This window comes from Bubalus bubalis, chromosome 12 (genome assembly GCF_019923935.1).
Source record: "Bubalus bubalis isolate 160015118507 breed Murrah chromosome 12, NDDB_SH_1, whole genome shotgun sequence".
In the NCBI taxonomy this organism is placed as follows: Eukaryota; Metazoa; Chordata; class Mammalia; order Artiodactyla; family Bovidae; genus Bubalus; species Bubalus bubalis.
In genome coordinates, this window is record NC_059168.1 from 68,981,806 (window position 1) to 68,998,937 (window position 17,132).

Genomic DNA, 17,132 nt, shown 5'->3' on the forward strand with positions numbered 1-17,132 from the left:
CCTTCGCTCTTCACCTCAAACTATCACAACATTGTTTGCTAATCAGCTATCAGTTCAGTTCAGTTCAGTCGCTCAGTCGTGTCCAACTCTTTGCAACCCCATGAATCACAGCACGCCAGGCCTCCCTGTCTATCACCGTCTGCCGGAGTTCTATATTCCAATACAAAATAAAAAGTTAAAAAAAAAAAAAAAAAGCATTCTGTTGACTATTATTTTAACTCCCTAACTGACCTACTCCTGTGTAATATAAGAATAGCAAGTCAGCCACTTTTCAGCTGTGCCTGTTCCCAACAATATAAACTGGTGTATGGTCACTGTCTGTGACATCATACATACCATAAACACCAATTCATTTAAAATAAAAATTTAGTGAGTTGGGCTATACAAAGGAAAAAAAAATTTTTTTAATAAACAAACAAAATGAATAACCAGCAAGGACCTACCATATAGTACAAGAAACTCTGCTGAATATTATGTAACAACCTAAATAGGAAAGAATTTGAAAAAGAATATACACATGTATAACTGAATCATTTTGCTACACACCTGAAACTATAACAACACTGTTAATCAATTATACCCCAATATAAAATGAAAAGTTAAAAAACAGACCAGAAAACATGGTAAGAGCTATAATAATAATAATAATGTCAATCCTGTTCAAGAGAAAAGTGCTCATAAAAATAAGGGAATACGGGGAACTTCCTCAACTAGATAATGAGCATCTTTAAAAAAAAAACAGCAAACATTACTACACATAATGATAAATGAAAAAAATGAACATTGCATTCATTGCCTCTATTACTGAGAACAAGGATGTCCATTCTCACCACCCTTGTACAACACAGTACTGGAAATTCTACTCAATGCAAGAAGGCAAGAAAAGGAAATAAAAGCCATACAGAAAGAAGAAATAAACCTGTCCCTATTTGCAGATGACATGATGGTTTACATACACAATCCCGAAGAATCTGCCCCCAAACGTCCGAGAACCTTCTAAAGCGTGAATTCAGTAAGGCTGCAGATACAAGATAAACATACCAGGAAAGGCTGATTCATGTTGATGTTTGGTAGAAACCAACACAACACTGTAAAGCAATTATCCTTCAATTAAAAATAAACTTAAGAAAGAAAGAAAATCAACTGCAAACTGCATTTCAATAGAAAAGACAACCTACAGAATAGAAGAAAACTTCTACAAATCACACATAGGATCAGGGGCTTCTAACTGGAATATATGAAGAACTTGTATAATGCAGTGGTAAAAAGGCAAATAACCCAATTAAAAATGGGCAAAGTTGTATAAATCTTAATTATGTTGAATTGGTTCACAGTGCTTTTTAGGTCTACTATATCCTTCTACTTCTATGTATAGTCATTCTGTTAATTTTTGAGCTTGATATTGAAACTCCAACTAAAAATCTTATTTATCTATTTAAAAGAAATTGTAATATATAGAACTATAAATTTGCTCTGTATTTTCCGAGTCTCTTGCAAATGTGTTATATTTTCATAATTTAAAAAATAAAAAAGGAAAAAATGGGCAAAGGATCTGAATAGATATTTCCCCAAAGAAAATACACAAATGCCTAATAACCACATGGAAAGATGTCTGACATCATTTCTCATCAGAGAAATGCAAGTCAAAACTGCAATGAGAGATTACCTCATATCCAAGAGAATGTTTTCTTACAACTAGTCTAGATTGAAGAAGCTAAACAGACATGAAAACACTTCTTTCATTGGATTCTTAATACAGAAATAAACATCTATAAAGGACAACTGAGGAAACATACATATGGATTGTATATTAAACAACAGTATTATATTAAATTGTTGAGTATTATTATTATACTCTTGTTATGTATGACCTTGTTTTTAGAAGATATATGGTGAAGAATTTAGGATTGAATTATTATGAAATACAATATTTTATTACAATAAATAATAAATAAATAATATTGTATTTTATTGTAATCAAGATTTTTTTTATCCTTTAAGAGATGTTTTATTACAAGAGAATATTTTATTACAACTCCCCTAGAATGGTTAAAATCAAAAAGATAATAGCAAGTGTTGGAGGAGGATGGAGAAATATGGAAATCCCCACACACTGCAAGGGGATTGTAAAATGGGAGAGTCTGGAAAAGCCCTGAAAAGATTAAACACATAAGCTACCCTATGACCCAGAAATTCAACTCCTAGGTATATACCCCACCAAAGAAATTACAGCATAATTACGCAAAAAAATTATGCAAAAACTTGTACATGAATGTCCATCAACTGGCGAATGGATAAATAAAAAGTGGTGTATCCATACAATGGAGTATTACTCAAACATAAAAAGGAATTAAGTATTGTTACATGCTACCACAGGGATGAACCTTTAAAATATTATGCTAAAAAGTGAAGGAAACCAGTTACAAAAGGCCATATATTGTGTAGTTCTACTTAAAGGAAATGCCTAAGATAGGCAGAAAGTAGGTGAGTATTTGCCTAGGTCAAAGGTAGAGGAGGATGAAGAAAGATGAGGTGTCCCTGTTAATGGATACAGGGCTTCTTACTGAGGTGAAGAAAATGTTCTAAAATGAATTGTGGTAATGGTTGTACAACTCAATGAAAATAGTATTAAAAATTACTGACAAACAGATCCACAACTGACGTCTTTGTTGAAACCAACAAGCTGATTCTAAAATTTGTAAGGCCTTACAAGGGACCCGTAAAAAACAACACAATTTTGAAAAAGAAAGTAAGAGACCTACTTCCCATTTTCAAAACTTACCACAAAGCAACGATAATTAAGACAGTTTGGTATTAGCATTAGGACAGAAGAGAATTAAGAGTTCAATGTACCCATACAACCACCATATGGTATAGTAACTGCATTCCTGGGCATTTATTCCAATAAAATAAAAATTTATGTTTACATAAAATCTGTACATGAATGTTCACTGTAGCTTTAGGGAAAACAGCCAAAAACTAGAAAAAACCAAGATGTCCTTCGGTAGCTACATTACCAGGTAGCTTTATGGTAAAGAATCTGCCTGGCAACACAGGAAACACGGATTCCATCCCTGGGTCCAGAATATCCTCTGGAGGAAAATTCCCTGGACAGAGGAGCCTGGTGGGCTACAGTCTCAGTTCAGTTGCTCAGTCATGTCTGACTCTTTGCGACCCCAAGGACTGCAGCATGCCAGGCTTCCCTGTCCATCACCAACTCCTGGAGCTTACTCAAACTCACGTCCATTGAGTCGGTGATGCCACCCAACCATCTCATCCTCTGTTGTCCCCTCTGCCTCCCGCCTTCAGTCTTTCCCAGTATCAGGGTCTTTTCCAATGAGTCAATTCTTCACATCAGGGTTACAGCCTACAGGGTCGCAAAGAGACAGACACAACTGAGTATGCTCGCGCAATACCAAAAAATACTGAAGACTATAGAGAAATACTAAGCAAGAAAAAAGAACAAACTACTGATACATAACTTGGATGAATGTCCAGGGAATCATGCTAAGTGAAAAAAAGATAAATCACCAAAGGCTACCCACTGTATAATTCCATTTAAGTAACATTCTTGCAGTGACAGAATTATAGAAATTGAGAACACATTAGTGATAGCCAGAGGTCAGAGAAGGGGATATGAAGCTATCAAAGGACCATATAAGGAATCCATGTGGGGAAGCTGTTCAGCTTCTTGGCTGTATCAACGTCAATATTCTGGTTGTAATACTGTACATTGGGAAAAACTGTATAAAGGGGACATGGAATTTTTGTATTATTTCTTAAAAATTGCATGTAATTCTACAATTATCTCAAAATAACAAGTCTTTTAGGAAAAAAAAAAAAATCCCTAAACTTGACTGTATAACAAATCCACATAAACACAGAATATTACTTTCTTCCAAAAGGTGGTACACAGATGGGAAACATATATATAAAGAGAAGTTAATTCTAACTTTGTGACTTTAAGTAATTAATCTCTTCACCTGCAATACATAGATTAACAAATACCTTGGCTATATAATGACCCTCTCAAAAGATAGCCACGTAAGATATTAATCGTTTGAACCTGTAAACATTACCTAAGCAGAAAAGGAAAAAAAAAAAAAAACCCAACACTTTGTAGATATGATTAACTTAAATCTTTTAAGATGGAGGGATTATCCTGGAATATCATGCCTGTAAGTCGCTTCAGTCATGTCTGACTCTGCAACCGCATGGACTGTAGCCTGTCAGGCTCCTCTGTCCACAGAATTCTCCAGGCATGAATACTGGAGCGGGTTACACCGCTGTCCTCTAGGGGATATTCCCGACCCAAGGATGGAACCTGAACCCTTGTCTCTTACATCTCCTGCACTGACAGGCAAGTTCTTTACCACTAGCACCACCTGTGAAGCTGGACTATCATGGTGGGCCCTAAATACAATCACATATATTCTTTCAAAGAAGAGGCAGAAGGAGATCTGACCACAGACAGAACAGGAGAAGGCAGTGACCACAGAGACAAGGAATGAGTGATGTGGCCACAAGCCAAGGAATGCAGGCAGCCACCAGAGGCTAGAAGAGGCCAGGAGCAGAGTCTCCCCTAGAACCTCTGGAGGTGGCAGAAATGGTACCTACTCAATTCTGTCTCCATCACCAAGCTCATAGTAACGGTTCAAAAATGTTCAGATTAAACAAATAAACATTTTGGTATTCAAGCCACTCCTGGTTACCATCATTCTTCTCCATAACCCTCAAAAGGCAAATTATTATAGGCTACATAATTTAAGCCTTTGACTGTGTGGATCACAATAAACTGTGGAAAATTCTGAAAGAGATGGGAATACCAGACCACCTGACCTGCCTCTTGAGAAATTTGTATACAGGTCAGGAAGCAACAGTTAGAACTGGACATGGAACAACAGACTGGTTCCAAATAGGAAAAAGAGTACATCAAGGCTGTATATTGTCACCCTGCTTATTTCACTTCTATGCAGAGTACATCATGAGAAACGCTGGGCTGGAAGAAGCACAAGCTGGAATCAAGATTGCCGGGAGAAATATCAATAACCTCAGATATGCAGATGAAACCACCCTTATGGCAGAAAGTGAAGAGGAACTAAAAAGCCTCTTGATGAAGGTGAAAGAGGAGAGTGAAAAAGTTGGCTTAAAACTCAAAATTCAGAAAATGAAGATCATGGCATCCGGTCCCATCACTTCATGGGAAATAGATGGGGAAACAGTGGAAACAGTGTCAGACTTTATTTTGGGGGGCTCCCAAATCACTGCAGATGGTGACTGCAGCCATGAAATTAACAGATGCTTACTCCTTGGAAGAAAAATTATGACCAACCTAGATAGCATATTGAAAAGCAGAGACATTACTTTGCCAACAAAGGTCCGTCTAGTCAAGGCTATGGTTTTTCCAGTGGTCATGTATGGATGTGAGAGCTAGACTGTGAAGACAGCTGAGTGCCAAAGAATTGATGCTTTTGAATTGTGGTGTTGGAGAACTCTTGAGAGTCCCCTGGAATGCAAGGAGATCCAACCAGTCCATTCTGAAGGAGATCGGTCCTGGGATTTCTTTGGAAGGAATGATGCTAAAGCTGAAACTCCAGTACTTTGGCCACCTCATGTGAAGAGTTGACTCATTGGAAAAGACTCTGATGCTGGGAGGGATTGGGGGCAGGAGGCGAAGGGGACGACAGGGGATGAGATGGCTGTATGGCATCACTGACTCAATGGATGTGAGTCTGAGTGAACTCCAGGAGTTGGTGATGGACAGGGAGGCCTGGCGTGCTGCAATTCATTGGGTCGCAAAGAGTCGGACACGACTGAGCGACTGAACTGAACTGAATTTAAAAAATAAATCTAATAAAAGTATTCATATTTGAAAAGGAAGGCAGAAATAATAAGAACCCAGACAAAGATGTCTTCCCCAAGATAACATTCATGTGTGGAAAGACTCACTGTCAGAGTTAAAAAAAAAACAAAAACCTTTCAGTCCACATTACTGGCCACATAGAGCCTAAGAATGGCTGCCACCACTCACATCTCTTCCCTCATTGCATCTTTATTCCTGTCTCTTATCCATCATTTGCTTTGTGACACCAGTAGACACTAGCTCACCACAGAAATAAGCTATGTCCCTGCTCCACAAGGTCTCCGGAGGGGGTTAACTTTCACTTACAAACATAAAAAGAAGGTGATCTCTAATTGAGATGGAAAACTAAGGATAGCGTTAAGTGCTCCTCATCATCCCTGGAATAGTAATCTCCTTCCTGGGAGGAAGTGAGCATTGTACCTGTGCAGAAACCTCAACTGTAACAGAGTTATAGCTGATACTGTGGTTAATCATATCCAGTCAGCTCTCACTGGTGGCCGCCCCTCAGACTTCTGCCTCCCAGGTCCTCACAGCAGGATCCACCCACCCCTCGTCCTCACTGTCAGTTAGAGAGACCTAGGGAGAGGAGTAGCTCAGTCAGCAATGCAGGAGATTCTGGTTTGACCCCTGGGTTGGGAAGATCCCCTGGAGAAGGAAATGGCAATCCACTCCAGTATTCTTGTCTGGAGAATCCCATGGAAGAGGAGCCTGGCAGGCTACACTCCATGGGGTCGCCAAGGCCGAACACGACTTAGCTTCTAAACCACCATCACCAGCAGGGAGAGGTGTGATAAACACTGTCAAATCTGATGGCAGCTCACAAAGACCTTTTTTGAGCTTTACCTCGCTGCTACAGGTAGCTCACCAAAGGCTTTTCTTAGCTCCATCACTACATTCGAGACCCTGCAGCCAAAGGAATCACAACTCAGGGCTCATTCTCCAAGAGCAATCAGCAGGGATGTGGAAAAGCCACACAGTGACTTCTCTTAAACAGGGACCACATTTCATATTGATGAAAAAGAGATTTGATTAGAATTTTTCCCCTCAAAATTAAGCAAAATATACATCAATTTATTTCCCATAACATATCTTGTATTTACCAAAACCTAGGTTACACTTGAAGTTTCTTGCACTAATTCTTAGGACAAGGAACTAATCATCTGGTACAGAGTTTGGAATGTAACTTTGAGACCAACAGCCTTAATTTCACATATGCCTTTTACAAGACAATTATATAAAAGACATTTTTGTAAAATAAAAAGTAAAAAAATCTAGATTTCATCATTTTCCTGGGGCCTCTCATACTCCTTTTATATCCTTTAAAGCACCTTTCTCACTGTCATTCCTGCTGGTTTTCCTCATCAAAAGTTAACTGGTCTAACACTGCCAAATTCTCACTAGCACCTCTTTTTAAATTAAAGTATAAGAGAAACTGTACAAATCTTAGGTATGCAACTTGAATTTTTCATACACATACACCCATGCCATCTCAGGATACAGAACATTTCCAACATGCCAGAAGGTTCCCTCATGCCCCTTCTAGTCATTACCAACACCACCCCTTGGAGGAACCACTATTCTGACCTGGAAACAGTTGTTACCTGTTTTTGAACTTCATTTGAATGGAGTCACATAGTATTCAATGAATTATCTGGCTCATTAAGTCCATGAGATCCATCAATGTTGATGTCTACATAAGCAGTAGTTCCTTCCCTTTTATTGCTTCTTTAATTTTTCATTATATAAATAAACCACAACTTATTCATCCATTCTACTGCCAATGTCCAGTTGGGTTTCATCTAATTTTTGGTTATCATGAATAAAGGTGCTTTGAACATCCTTTTACTTTTGGGGTGAGGGGTAGAATATACATCTATTTCCCTTGGGTATATTCTTAAGAACGAAAATGATGGGTCATGGGTAGGATTAGATACAGCCAATTTTCCAAGATGACTGTACCATTTTACATTCCTACCAAAACATTTAAGAGATCCTGTGGCTCCACATCCTTGCCAACAAAGGCACTGACACTTTCATTTTAGCCATTCCAGAAGGCAGACAATAGTATCTCACTGTTGTTTTTTCATTATTGTATTAATTAATTTGCATTTCTCCATTGACTGATGTTGAACACTTCTCTATACGCATACTGGCCATACAGATTCTATTCAAAACTTTTGTACATTTTAAAATAAAACTGTCTTTTTCTTACTAAGTTTACATGATATACATACATCTGCCAGATGAATTGCCATTTTCTTCTTCCAATCTGTATTTTGCCCTTCATTCTCTTAATGTTGTTATCTTTAGATGGAGAAAAATTCTCAATTTTAACAAAGTCTGAAGTCAAATTTGTCAATCATTGTTACACTCATCGCCTTAAGTCTTTTTAAAGAAATCTATGCCTACTCTACTCAGTAGTCCTTTGATTTCTGCTTATGGTTTGAACAGTTCTTGGCCTTGCTCTGAATTCATGAATTCCTGCCTCTCTCCAAGGTTTACAATTTCACCATGTGGTTGATTTAAAATGCATTCATGTTATGTTGTTGGTGATAAGACATCTCTAGTATTATGGAAGTTTGAGCAGCGGTCAGTTTTACAACTAGAGAATTCATTTGTGACTCCATTTGTAATATGACTTCTATACAAATATATTAAAACATAATGTTAACAAAAGGGGGGAAAACACTATGTAACACTTGTTATTCTAATATTTTACTTCAACCGTACCCTCTTCCCATTCCCTTTGAGTGGCTTTCCTTCAATGGAAAGCCTACTGTCTTTAAGGGTATAATGAAAAGTTCTGTAGTCTCAGAAATCAAAAGCCTAGAGGCTTCTGTTAAACCTGGTTGTTACACTTTATGTAACCCAGCACCTCAGAGGGTTTACAGGTTTCCCAAAACCCAGTAACAAAGAACTCCTTGCTCCATCCTTTTCCCTAAAAATTTTAACAGTATTTCCGATCTCTAACCATATGGTTACCAAAACACCCCAAATATAACACCTTAGTCTTACCGTCACTCGCTCAGCAGGTGCTCCCCTCCCCACCCCACTATTCTTCACACCCAGCCATCTTCCATTCTGCCTTCAAAATGTGTGTGGTGGACTCTGAACTTTGCTGTCACAGTTAATGCCCTGCCTCACTCCCTCACCATCTCTGGTCTGGAGTATGGAACCTGCCCTTAACTGGTTTCTTCCTTACATTCTGTCTTTGACCCTGCTATCACCAAAGTTCCCTTTACAGAGCATAAAGTTGGTCATGTTACTCATCCTTCTATAGGTCCCACTGCCCACAGGATAAAATCACTCTCTCAACTGAGAATTCATAATCTGGCCCTGACCTTTCCTGGCTTCTTTCTCACCAACTTTTGCAAAACTCTGGCCTGACTACTGGGCACTCATGCCCTCTCAACCCAATGTGACACCGCCTCCTCCTTTGCCTAAAGCTCCTTCCCCCTTTACCTTGCAATCAGCTCCCTTTCTTTCTTGCACAGGACCACAGAAGAAGCGACTGTTACCTGCTATGCGTTCCTGCAGCTCTCTGTACCCACCCCAACTATACTTGAGTCCTTACCACCTGCATTAGTGAATTAAACTTCTTTGTCTCACTCAGAAGCAGTAATTAATCTTTATATCCTAAGGGCTTGGCAGGGCAGTTCCATGAAGGCTCAAAGAAAGAACGAATGTCCCAGCCACTTTAATTCATGTTACCTTTTTTTTAATAAACAGAGACTAGAAAAATACATCAAAGCAATGAATCTTAACACCTAACACAAATTATGTTGTAAAAGTCATCTGGCAAAGTATTCTTTTGAAGAGTTTAATAAAAACTAAAACCTTCTTCAATTATTGATTTGTGCTTCCTCTTAGAAGTCAGTAACAACCCTGTTTTAAAATACTTTAAAAAATAATGGACAGGGACTCTCTCTCCCGCGTGTTGTGTGCTCTTTTCTCTCTCTCTCTTTCTTTCTCTCTCTCTCTCTCACTCTCCTGCTATCTTCTAAATAAAATAGAGCTGTAACACTGATCTGCCTAAGAGCTATAACACGGTTTGTCCAAGACCCAAGAGCTGTGATGTGCCGAGGGCTTTAAAATCCGTTGCTCCAAATCTTTGTTGTGGCGAGACAAAGAACCGAGGAACATACACTCGCGTGACATCTATGGTGCCGTAACTCGGATAAAACTTGGCTGAAACAACCTCTACGTGGAAGAGGCCAAGCACAACAGGAGCCCAACTCAGCGAAGCTCCCGCGCTAGAAGCAGAAGGTGAAGAAACCCAGCGCAGGGGAAGGCCCATTGTGCTGGAAACCGGGACAGCGAAAAACGAACTCAGCAGAAAGCTCATGCGGCCCAGTCTCAGATTCCAGAAGACCTCCGGTTAAGAAACCTTGGACCACTGGACAAAACCCCGAGAGGGACTGTCAGAAGATCCTCTGACCAATCCTGAGGAAATCTGGTACACTGATGGAAGCAGCTTTGTCTTGGATGGAAAAAGAAGAGCCGGGTATGCAGTAGTCTCCAATTTTGAGACCATAGAGGCTAAGCCTCTGCCACCAGGTCAACCAGCTACAACATGCAGTGCCAGTTCAACAAAGATATAAAACTACAGCTGACCATGGAAAATATCACACACCCTTGGACACCGCTATAAGGACTCTGAAGATTGAGACTAGCAAGAGGGGGAGGCCCAATACCCCTCGCTGCCCCAGTTCAGCAGGAAGTAGCCAGAAAGACCTCGATGCCCCTATTCCCAAAGAATTGGGCCTCCCATCTCTAGAGGGGGGAATGTTAGGTAGGTAGAATAGGGAAAAGGAGTCCAAAATGGCGGTGGCTAAAAGACAAGGAAGGTCCGAGGACCAGAGTGAAGACTTCAGGCAGAACAAACAGCACTCCTGGCTAAGCCCAATTTGCATAGGGCAGGCCCAGGTGCAGGAAAAAACATATAAAAGGAGGAGCCAAAGTGCTTTCTCTCGGACTCTCTCTCCCGCGCGCGCGCGCCCTCTCTCTCTCTCTTTTTCTCTCTTTCTCCCTCCCCACGCACTTCTCCGCTCCCTTCTCTTTGAGTCTTGGATTCTCCTGCTATCTTCTAAATAAAATGGAGCTGTAACACTGGAAAAAAAAAAAAAAAAAATGGACATTAAAGGTGGGATGACTATATCACTTAACCAAAGTAACGGTAGTCATCACGATATAAATCACTATTGGATGCCGATGGAATGAGTCACGGTCATTATCTATACAACTAAAAGACCACATACAAAATTACTTCACTGAAAGCCTGTTCATATATATCCCCCTAACACAAGTTACAGAAGGTAGTATGCCCAGTGGCTAAGAACACAGCCTGGCACCATGACACTAGTAGTACCATTTGGGGGAAAAAACTTAAAAGTTCAATGTGTCTCAGTTTCCTCATCTGAAAAACAAAGACGATAAAGGACTCACTTCACAACGCTGCTGGCTGAGCGAGCCTGTATGCGGCTCCCGGAACCGTGTCTATAATGTCGCTGCCATCACACTGGTCTTCACTTTTTTTAAGTCCTTTTACCTATACTTTTTTTTTCTTCTCACAACAACAGTGAGATTGCTTGGAGGAGAAACGCTTTGTCCATGTCAAAGATAAGGTAATAAGGAAACAATGATTTCCCTAAGATATTTTCAGTGGCAGAGTAGGAACTAGAAACTGTACCTAACTCCAGCCCAACACCAAATCTCCACAGATGCAGTGTGGAACAAAGTCTCCTTTGGGTTTTTCCCCATTGTTTACCCTTGGTCCTCAGCAACACCAACAGCCTGACTAAGCACCTGGGGGGAAGAAATGGACCATCATTTGCTCAAATTAGAACACGGAAGACACCTCATTTTCACAGTGCCTGATTCACAGCAGGCACTCCAAAGATAGCAAATGAAAAGTGCCACTGTGCTCTCTCTCAATAACAGAACAAGGTACTCCACCAAATCAAGACTGCTACAGAAAACAAAAATCACTTAACCTGCTTTTCTGTCACATGAAAGTACATTTCATGCAATGACAAAAGGAACTTTTTTAAAACGGGGGAAAAAATTAAAATGAATCTTTTTCTTTTACTCTCGAAAGATACAAGTTTTGCAAAAAGGACTTTCATCAAGATTGTTTTTTTAAAAAACTAACCCAACCTAACTTGGCACTGCCTCCTCCTTTGCCTAAAGCTCTTTCCCCCTTTACCTTGCAATCAGCTCCCTTTCTTTCTAGGACAGGACCACAGCAGAAGCGACTGTTACCTGGTATGTATTCCTGCAGCTCTCTGTACCCACCCCAACTATACTTGAGTCCTTATCACCTGCATTAGTGAATCAAACGTCTTTGTCTCACTCAGAAGCAGTAATTAATCTTTATATCCCAAGGACTTGGCAGGGCAGTTCCACCAAGGCTCAATGAAAGAACCAATGTTACCTTTTTTCTATAAACAGAAACCAGAAAAATACATCAAAGCAATAAATCTTAACACCTAACACAAATTATGTTGTAAAAGTCATCTGGCAAAGTATTCTTTTGAAGAGTTTAATAAAAACTTAAAACCTTCTTCAATTATTGATTTGTGATTCCTCATATATCATGACAAGTCTTTGCTCAAATAAGGGACTGACATGAATGGACAGAATTTCATTTCTGTAAGACCTGCACAGATACATCTATCTTTTACATTCCTGAGCTTAAACTGGTCTGATACTGAGCAGGGCCCTGTCGGGCTCCTGGGAACGGAGACCTCTTTGTTCCCCATTCCTTGTAGGCAAGATTCTGGCCTCCCATGACCTTCTCTGAGTTCCAAAGGGCAGGAGGAGCAGCAAGGGTAAGCACCTGAGGCAAAGACTAAAGGGAACAGAGAGGCTCATCAAGATTAGGAGACTGACCTGCTGAGACCCTGTACACACCCTCATCTTGTTAGCAACCCCCACCGTTTTGAAACTTCTCAGAAGAGGTACTACAAGACTGTTACTGCCTTGATCCTTATCACATACTGCTGTCTGACTATATAACCTCTCCTGCTAGCCTACTGAGCTCCTGCTTTGTCTCCTGGCAAAGTAATAAAGCCACTCTTTCTTTCTCTTCCATAACTCTATTTCTGTTTGGTTTTGGTGCACAGAGAGCCAAGATTTTGGCAACAAATCCTCAATTGTACATGCAGCCACGTGCACGTGGAATAGAGCTAAAGAACTTCGAAGGCAGGGGCAATGCCCCCGGGGAACCCACCCGAACCCAGAAAGTACAAGGAGGAAGACTGTCTCCCCAACACCTAAGCGCCCAAACTTTTTATTTCTTCTCTTCCAGTGGAGAAGCAGGAGCTCAGACACTCGCCTTAATGATCGGACTTGACATCAGCCCCTCGTTGGGGCCTACCCTTCCTTTCGTGGCACTGCCCCTCTTGTCACCTACAAGCAGGCGCCTGGAGGATACAGATAAACCAGCTCCAGCCCCTGCCTTCTCCAGTTCACATCTAAGCCTCGCACGTGGCGGCCACTTGGGACCTTTTGTACATCCGATTTAACAGTGAAAGGCTGGATTGTGTTCGCAACGGTGCAGCTCCGCCCAGGTCTGTAGCAAGGACGTGTTGGTGAGCTTCTGTAAACACTGAGCAAAGCGACCCATCGAGCCGGCCGAGCTGCTCCGTGGCCCCCGACGCCTCCGCTAGCCTCCGGGAATCGCTTCCCCACGCCTCCTTTCACCTGAGCCGGTGGCACAGCCACCCGCATCCGGACCCCAATTCCCCGTCAAGTGACCGTTACAGGGGGCCGCATCCCGGGGACGCCCGCGGTCCAGGGAGGAGCCCATGGGACTGCTCCCCCTCCGCCAACCGGGGATCCCCCGACCGCCGCCGCCATTTTCCCGGCGCCGGAACCCCCACCTGACGGTTCCAGTTTCTCACCTGTGGCCAGCAAAGGACTACGCGCGACGCAGTGGAGAGCGCGTGGGTGAATTGCAGAATCCGTGGGGGTCACAACCTGGGTGCAGAACCCGCCGCTAATTCATCCCGAAGCAGGAGGCGTCGGGCCCGTCGCCCTAGTAATGCGTCCAGGCAGGCTTCATCCTGATTGGCTGTGAGCGCCATGACGCAGCGGCGTTCCCGGCTGCGTGGGAAGCCCGGGTCCCCGGAGCCCCGCCCCTGCTCCCGGCCTGGGGCTCCCCGGGGCCAGACACTGAGGGCTCCCTTAAAGGGACCACCTTCATTTCTCCATCTGGCCTCCAGAAGAAGAGGGACATAGAGAGCGAGGGGGTGTAGGGGCGAGTAGCAATAAGAAATAGGAAATCCGAATGAAGGTCATTGTCCCTCTAACCCCTAGAGTTTCAGAGTGACAATAGAAATCTGGGGAGCTTAAAAATGTATGACCTAAAAACTGAGAACCGAGTTTTCCTGGAGGAACATACTGAGGACTTAAGCCCAGGAGGCAGCCTCTCATACTGCTCTGAGGGGCTGTTCAGAAGAGATAAGGGAGGAGCCAGGAAATTTAGGAACTTTTGCAACAAAAACTAGGTAGTCGGAATATTAAAAAAATACTGTTAATTAAAAGCCAGACAGCTTAAATTAATGAAGTTAGCACTTTTCTACCTATGGGAAGAGGCAGGAGTCTGGGCTCACTGAAATAGTTCCTCTGACAGGCACCTTAACTAGGGGGTGGGGGCGTTGGAGGGAGTGGCTCATGGCCACAACATCCTGTCTTTACTGATATGGCTGGTGATACTCATTGTCCACAAAGCCTAACCTACAGAGGCAGATCAGTAATAGAACCAGTTCTAGAATTCAGGTTCCTGACACGCAGCACCAAGCTCTCCCTAGCATGAAGTTTTCCCAGTCAGAGGGAAACTTTACCTCCTCTGAGCATCCCTCACAGAAGGCTTTCACGGCCACTTTCTGTCCTGGGACATCTGTTCCTTAACCTAAACTCTAAAGCTCCATGATACTGGGGACTGCAGTTAAGCCTTTTTTCATTTCCTGCACAGTGCCTTCCTCCTGCTAGTTTTCAACGAAGATTCACTGATTTAAAATCCTAAAAAGAATGAATTTAACTACCCATCACACACTTAGCCACTTTACCTATATTTATGTGTTTTGTTCGTTTATTCATCAAGGTACAGAGGGGAAAGAATTTTTTTTCAAAATACAGAATTCCTGTCCTGACAAAATGTGGAGTATAAACAATAATGAACATCTAAGTTTAGAATGCATAGCTTCAATATAGCTAAATTGTACTCCGTTGGAGTTCCCTGGTGGACCAGTGGTCAGGACTTTGTTCTCTCACTGCTGAGGCCTGGGTTTGATCCCTGGTCAGAGAACTGAGATCCCACAAGCCACAGGGTGCACCAAACAAACAAAAAATTATACTCCAAACTCTCTGTGAATCAAAAGTTTACATGTTCTTTTTCTAAAATCAGCTTCACAAACTCTCCAGTTTTATTCAGAAATATTGAAATATTTCAAATGCTGAAATTGTGTTAGAAAATGAAAATTAAACAACAGAGGGAAACACCAGTACAAAAGCTAGCTCTATCAATTACCCCTGTGACCTTAAGCCTCATTTTAAAAAAATCTTTAATATAAGATTGCTGGGAAAAAAGTTACTTAAATAAAGTCTTACCTCCTCCGCTCACCCCGACAAGTTTTTTAATTTGTTGTTATTAGAGGCCAGGGGGGAATCCTAAATGCCTTGGAGACAGATTTTTGAAAGAAGGGATTATATAATAGTTTATCTTTGCATCTCTGTAACTCCTAGAATAAACAGTGCCAACTGATGAAGAACTGACTTCTGACATCAAGTGAGAACATCAACTGACTTGATGAATCATCCTGGTTTCTTCTCTATCTCACTTCCCTAGCCTTAGGAGTTTTTGAGGAATGGAGCAGTAGAACCTGAAGGAAAGGGTCAAAACTGTGGAAACTAAAGGCATTAGCTGTTGTTTACCACATGTGTGGCTTTTCCATGCCAAGCTATTCTCCAGTGCTCTATGGACACCCACTGAGTGTCCTGCAAGGTAATTCAGTTTTGACACTCACAACTCCAAAGTAGTGTAGACCCCAGAGGTTCAGGGCTTGTTGTGCAACTCTGCTCCCTACTTCAAATGCCAGTGGGAAGTCTAGACCTTGGGTACTTCTGACAAACTGGCTGTAAATCGGGACATCCCACAATACCCTGCTCAGGGTCCAGTTTGCTAGAACAGATCACAGAACTCAGGAGAACGCATTACCTCTGTCTACTGGCTTATTCTAAAGGATACAACTCAGGAACAGTCAAATGGAAGAGAGGCATGGGACAAGGTCTGGGTTGTGGAGAGGAGACTCAGCTTTCATTCCCCCTCTGGGTGTGTTGCCCTCCCAGCACCCCGCTGTTCACACGAACCAGGAAGCTCTCAGAAACTGTTGTCAGTGTTTTTTTTAATGGAGATCTCATTCAGTTCAGTTCAGTCACTCAGTCGTGTCCAACTCTTTGCTACCCCATAGACTGAAGAACGTCTGGCCTCCCTGTCCATCACCAACTCCCGGAGTTTACTCAAATTCGTATCCATTGAGTCGGTGATGCCATCCAACCATCTCATCTTCTGTCATCACCTTCTTCTCCTGCCTCCAATCTTGGCATAATTAATGAAATCACTGACCGCTAATGATTAACTCAATCCCTGCCTGGGGGATTGAAGGATGGAGTTGAAAGTTTCAAGCCTCTAATCTCAGGGTTTGTTCCTCTGGCAACCAGCTTCCCTCCTCCCAGAGTCAATTCATTAGCTTAAACACAGGCTCACAGAGGCTTGTTATAATACCAAAAGACCCTCCTATCTGCCTTTGAAATGGATCAGGACTCTGTGGTCCTTCCCCACCATAACTTTCACCTGCCTTTTGTCTGTGGAAAAACTTTAGCCAAATAATAAGTTTAATCAGAAAAGTGAGGAAAATGCAGAAACAACCAAAGAAGACCAAATAATAATAGGTTAGTCATTATGCAAAGTCAAGGATGTTTATTTCCTTCTTAAGGGCTATAGATAATATTCTGAGCCATATCCTATGAGCTGTTTTATAGATATTGAAACTCCTACCAGGTGGAAGAAGTTACCTACTTGATGACCAGACTGTAGCCATGACATAAGCCGCCACAATTCTGAGAACTGGCCTCAAGGAAATGGGAACAAACCAATCCTGCAACTAAAGATTAATTGTACTTAATCAAGATGATGCTGTTCAGACCACCAGTGATCAAGTACAAATAACTCTCAGAGCTGACTATGCTGTTTCTGCATGTACACCCC

General features: G+C 41.8%; 1 protein-coding gene across 2 annotated transcripts in view; it reads right to left on the reverse strand.

The window, feature by feature from the left end:
• Nucleotides 1-14,120, reverse strand: part of LCLAT1 (lysocardiolipin acyltransferase 1) — a 192,742-nt gene extending 178,622 nt beyond the window's left edge. Inside the window, exon 1 of one of the 2 annotated variants that reach the window (XM_006061049.4) lies at nt 13,768-14,120. The gene's annotated coding sequence lies outside the window, so the exon portion shown is untranslated. The remainder of the gene's footprint in view (nt 1-13,767) is intronic. The other variant, XM_006061048.4, reaches the window with a different exon arrangement.
• Nucleotides 14,121-17,132: the final 3,012 nt, after the last annotated feature.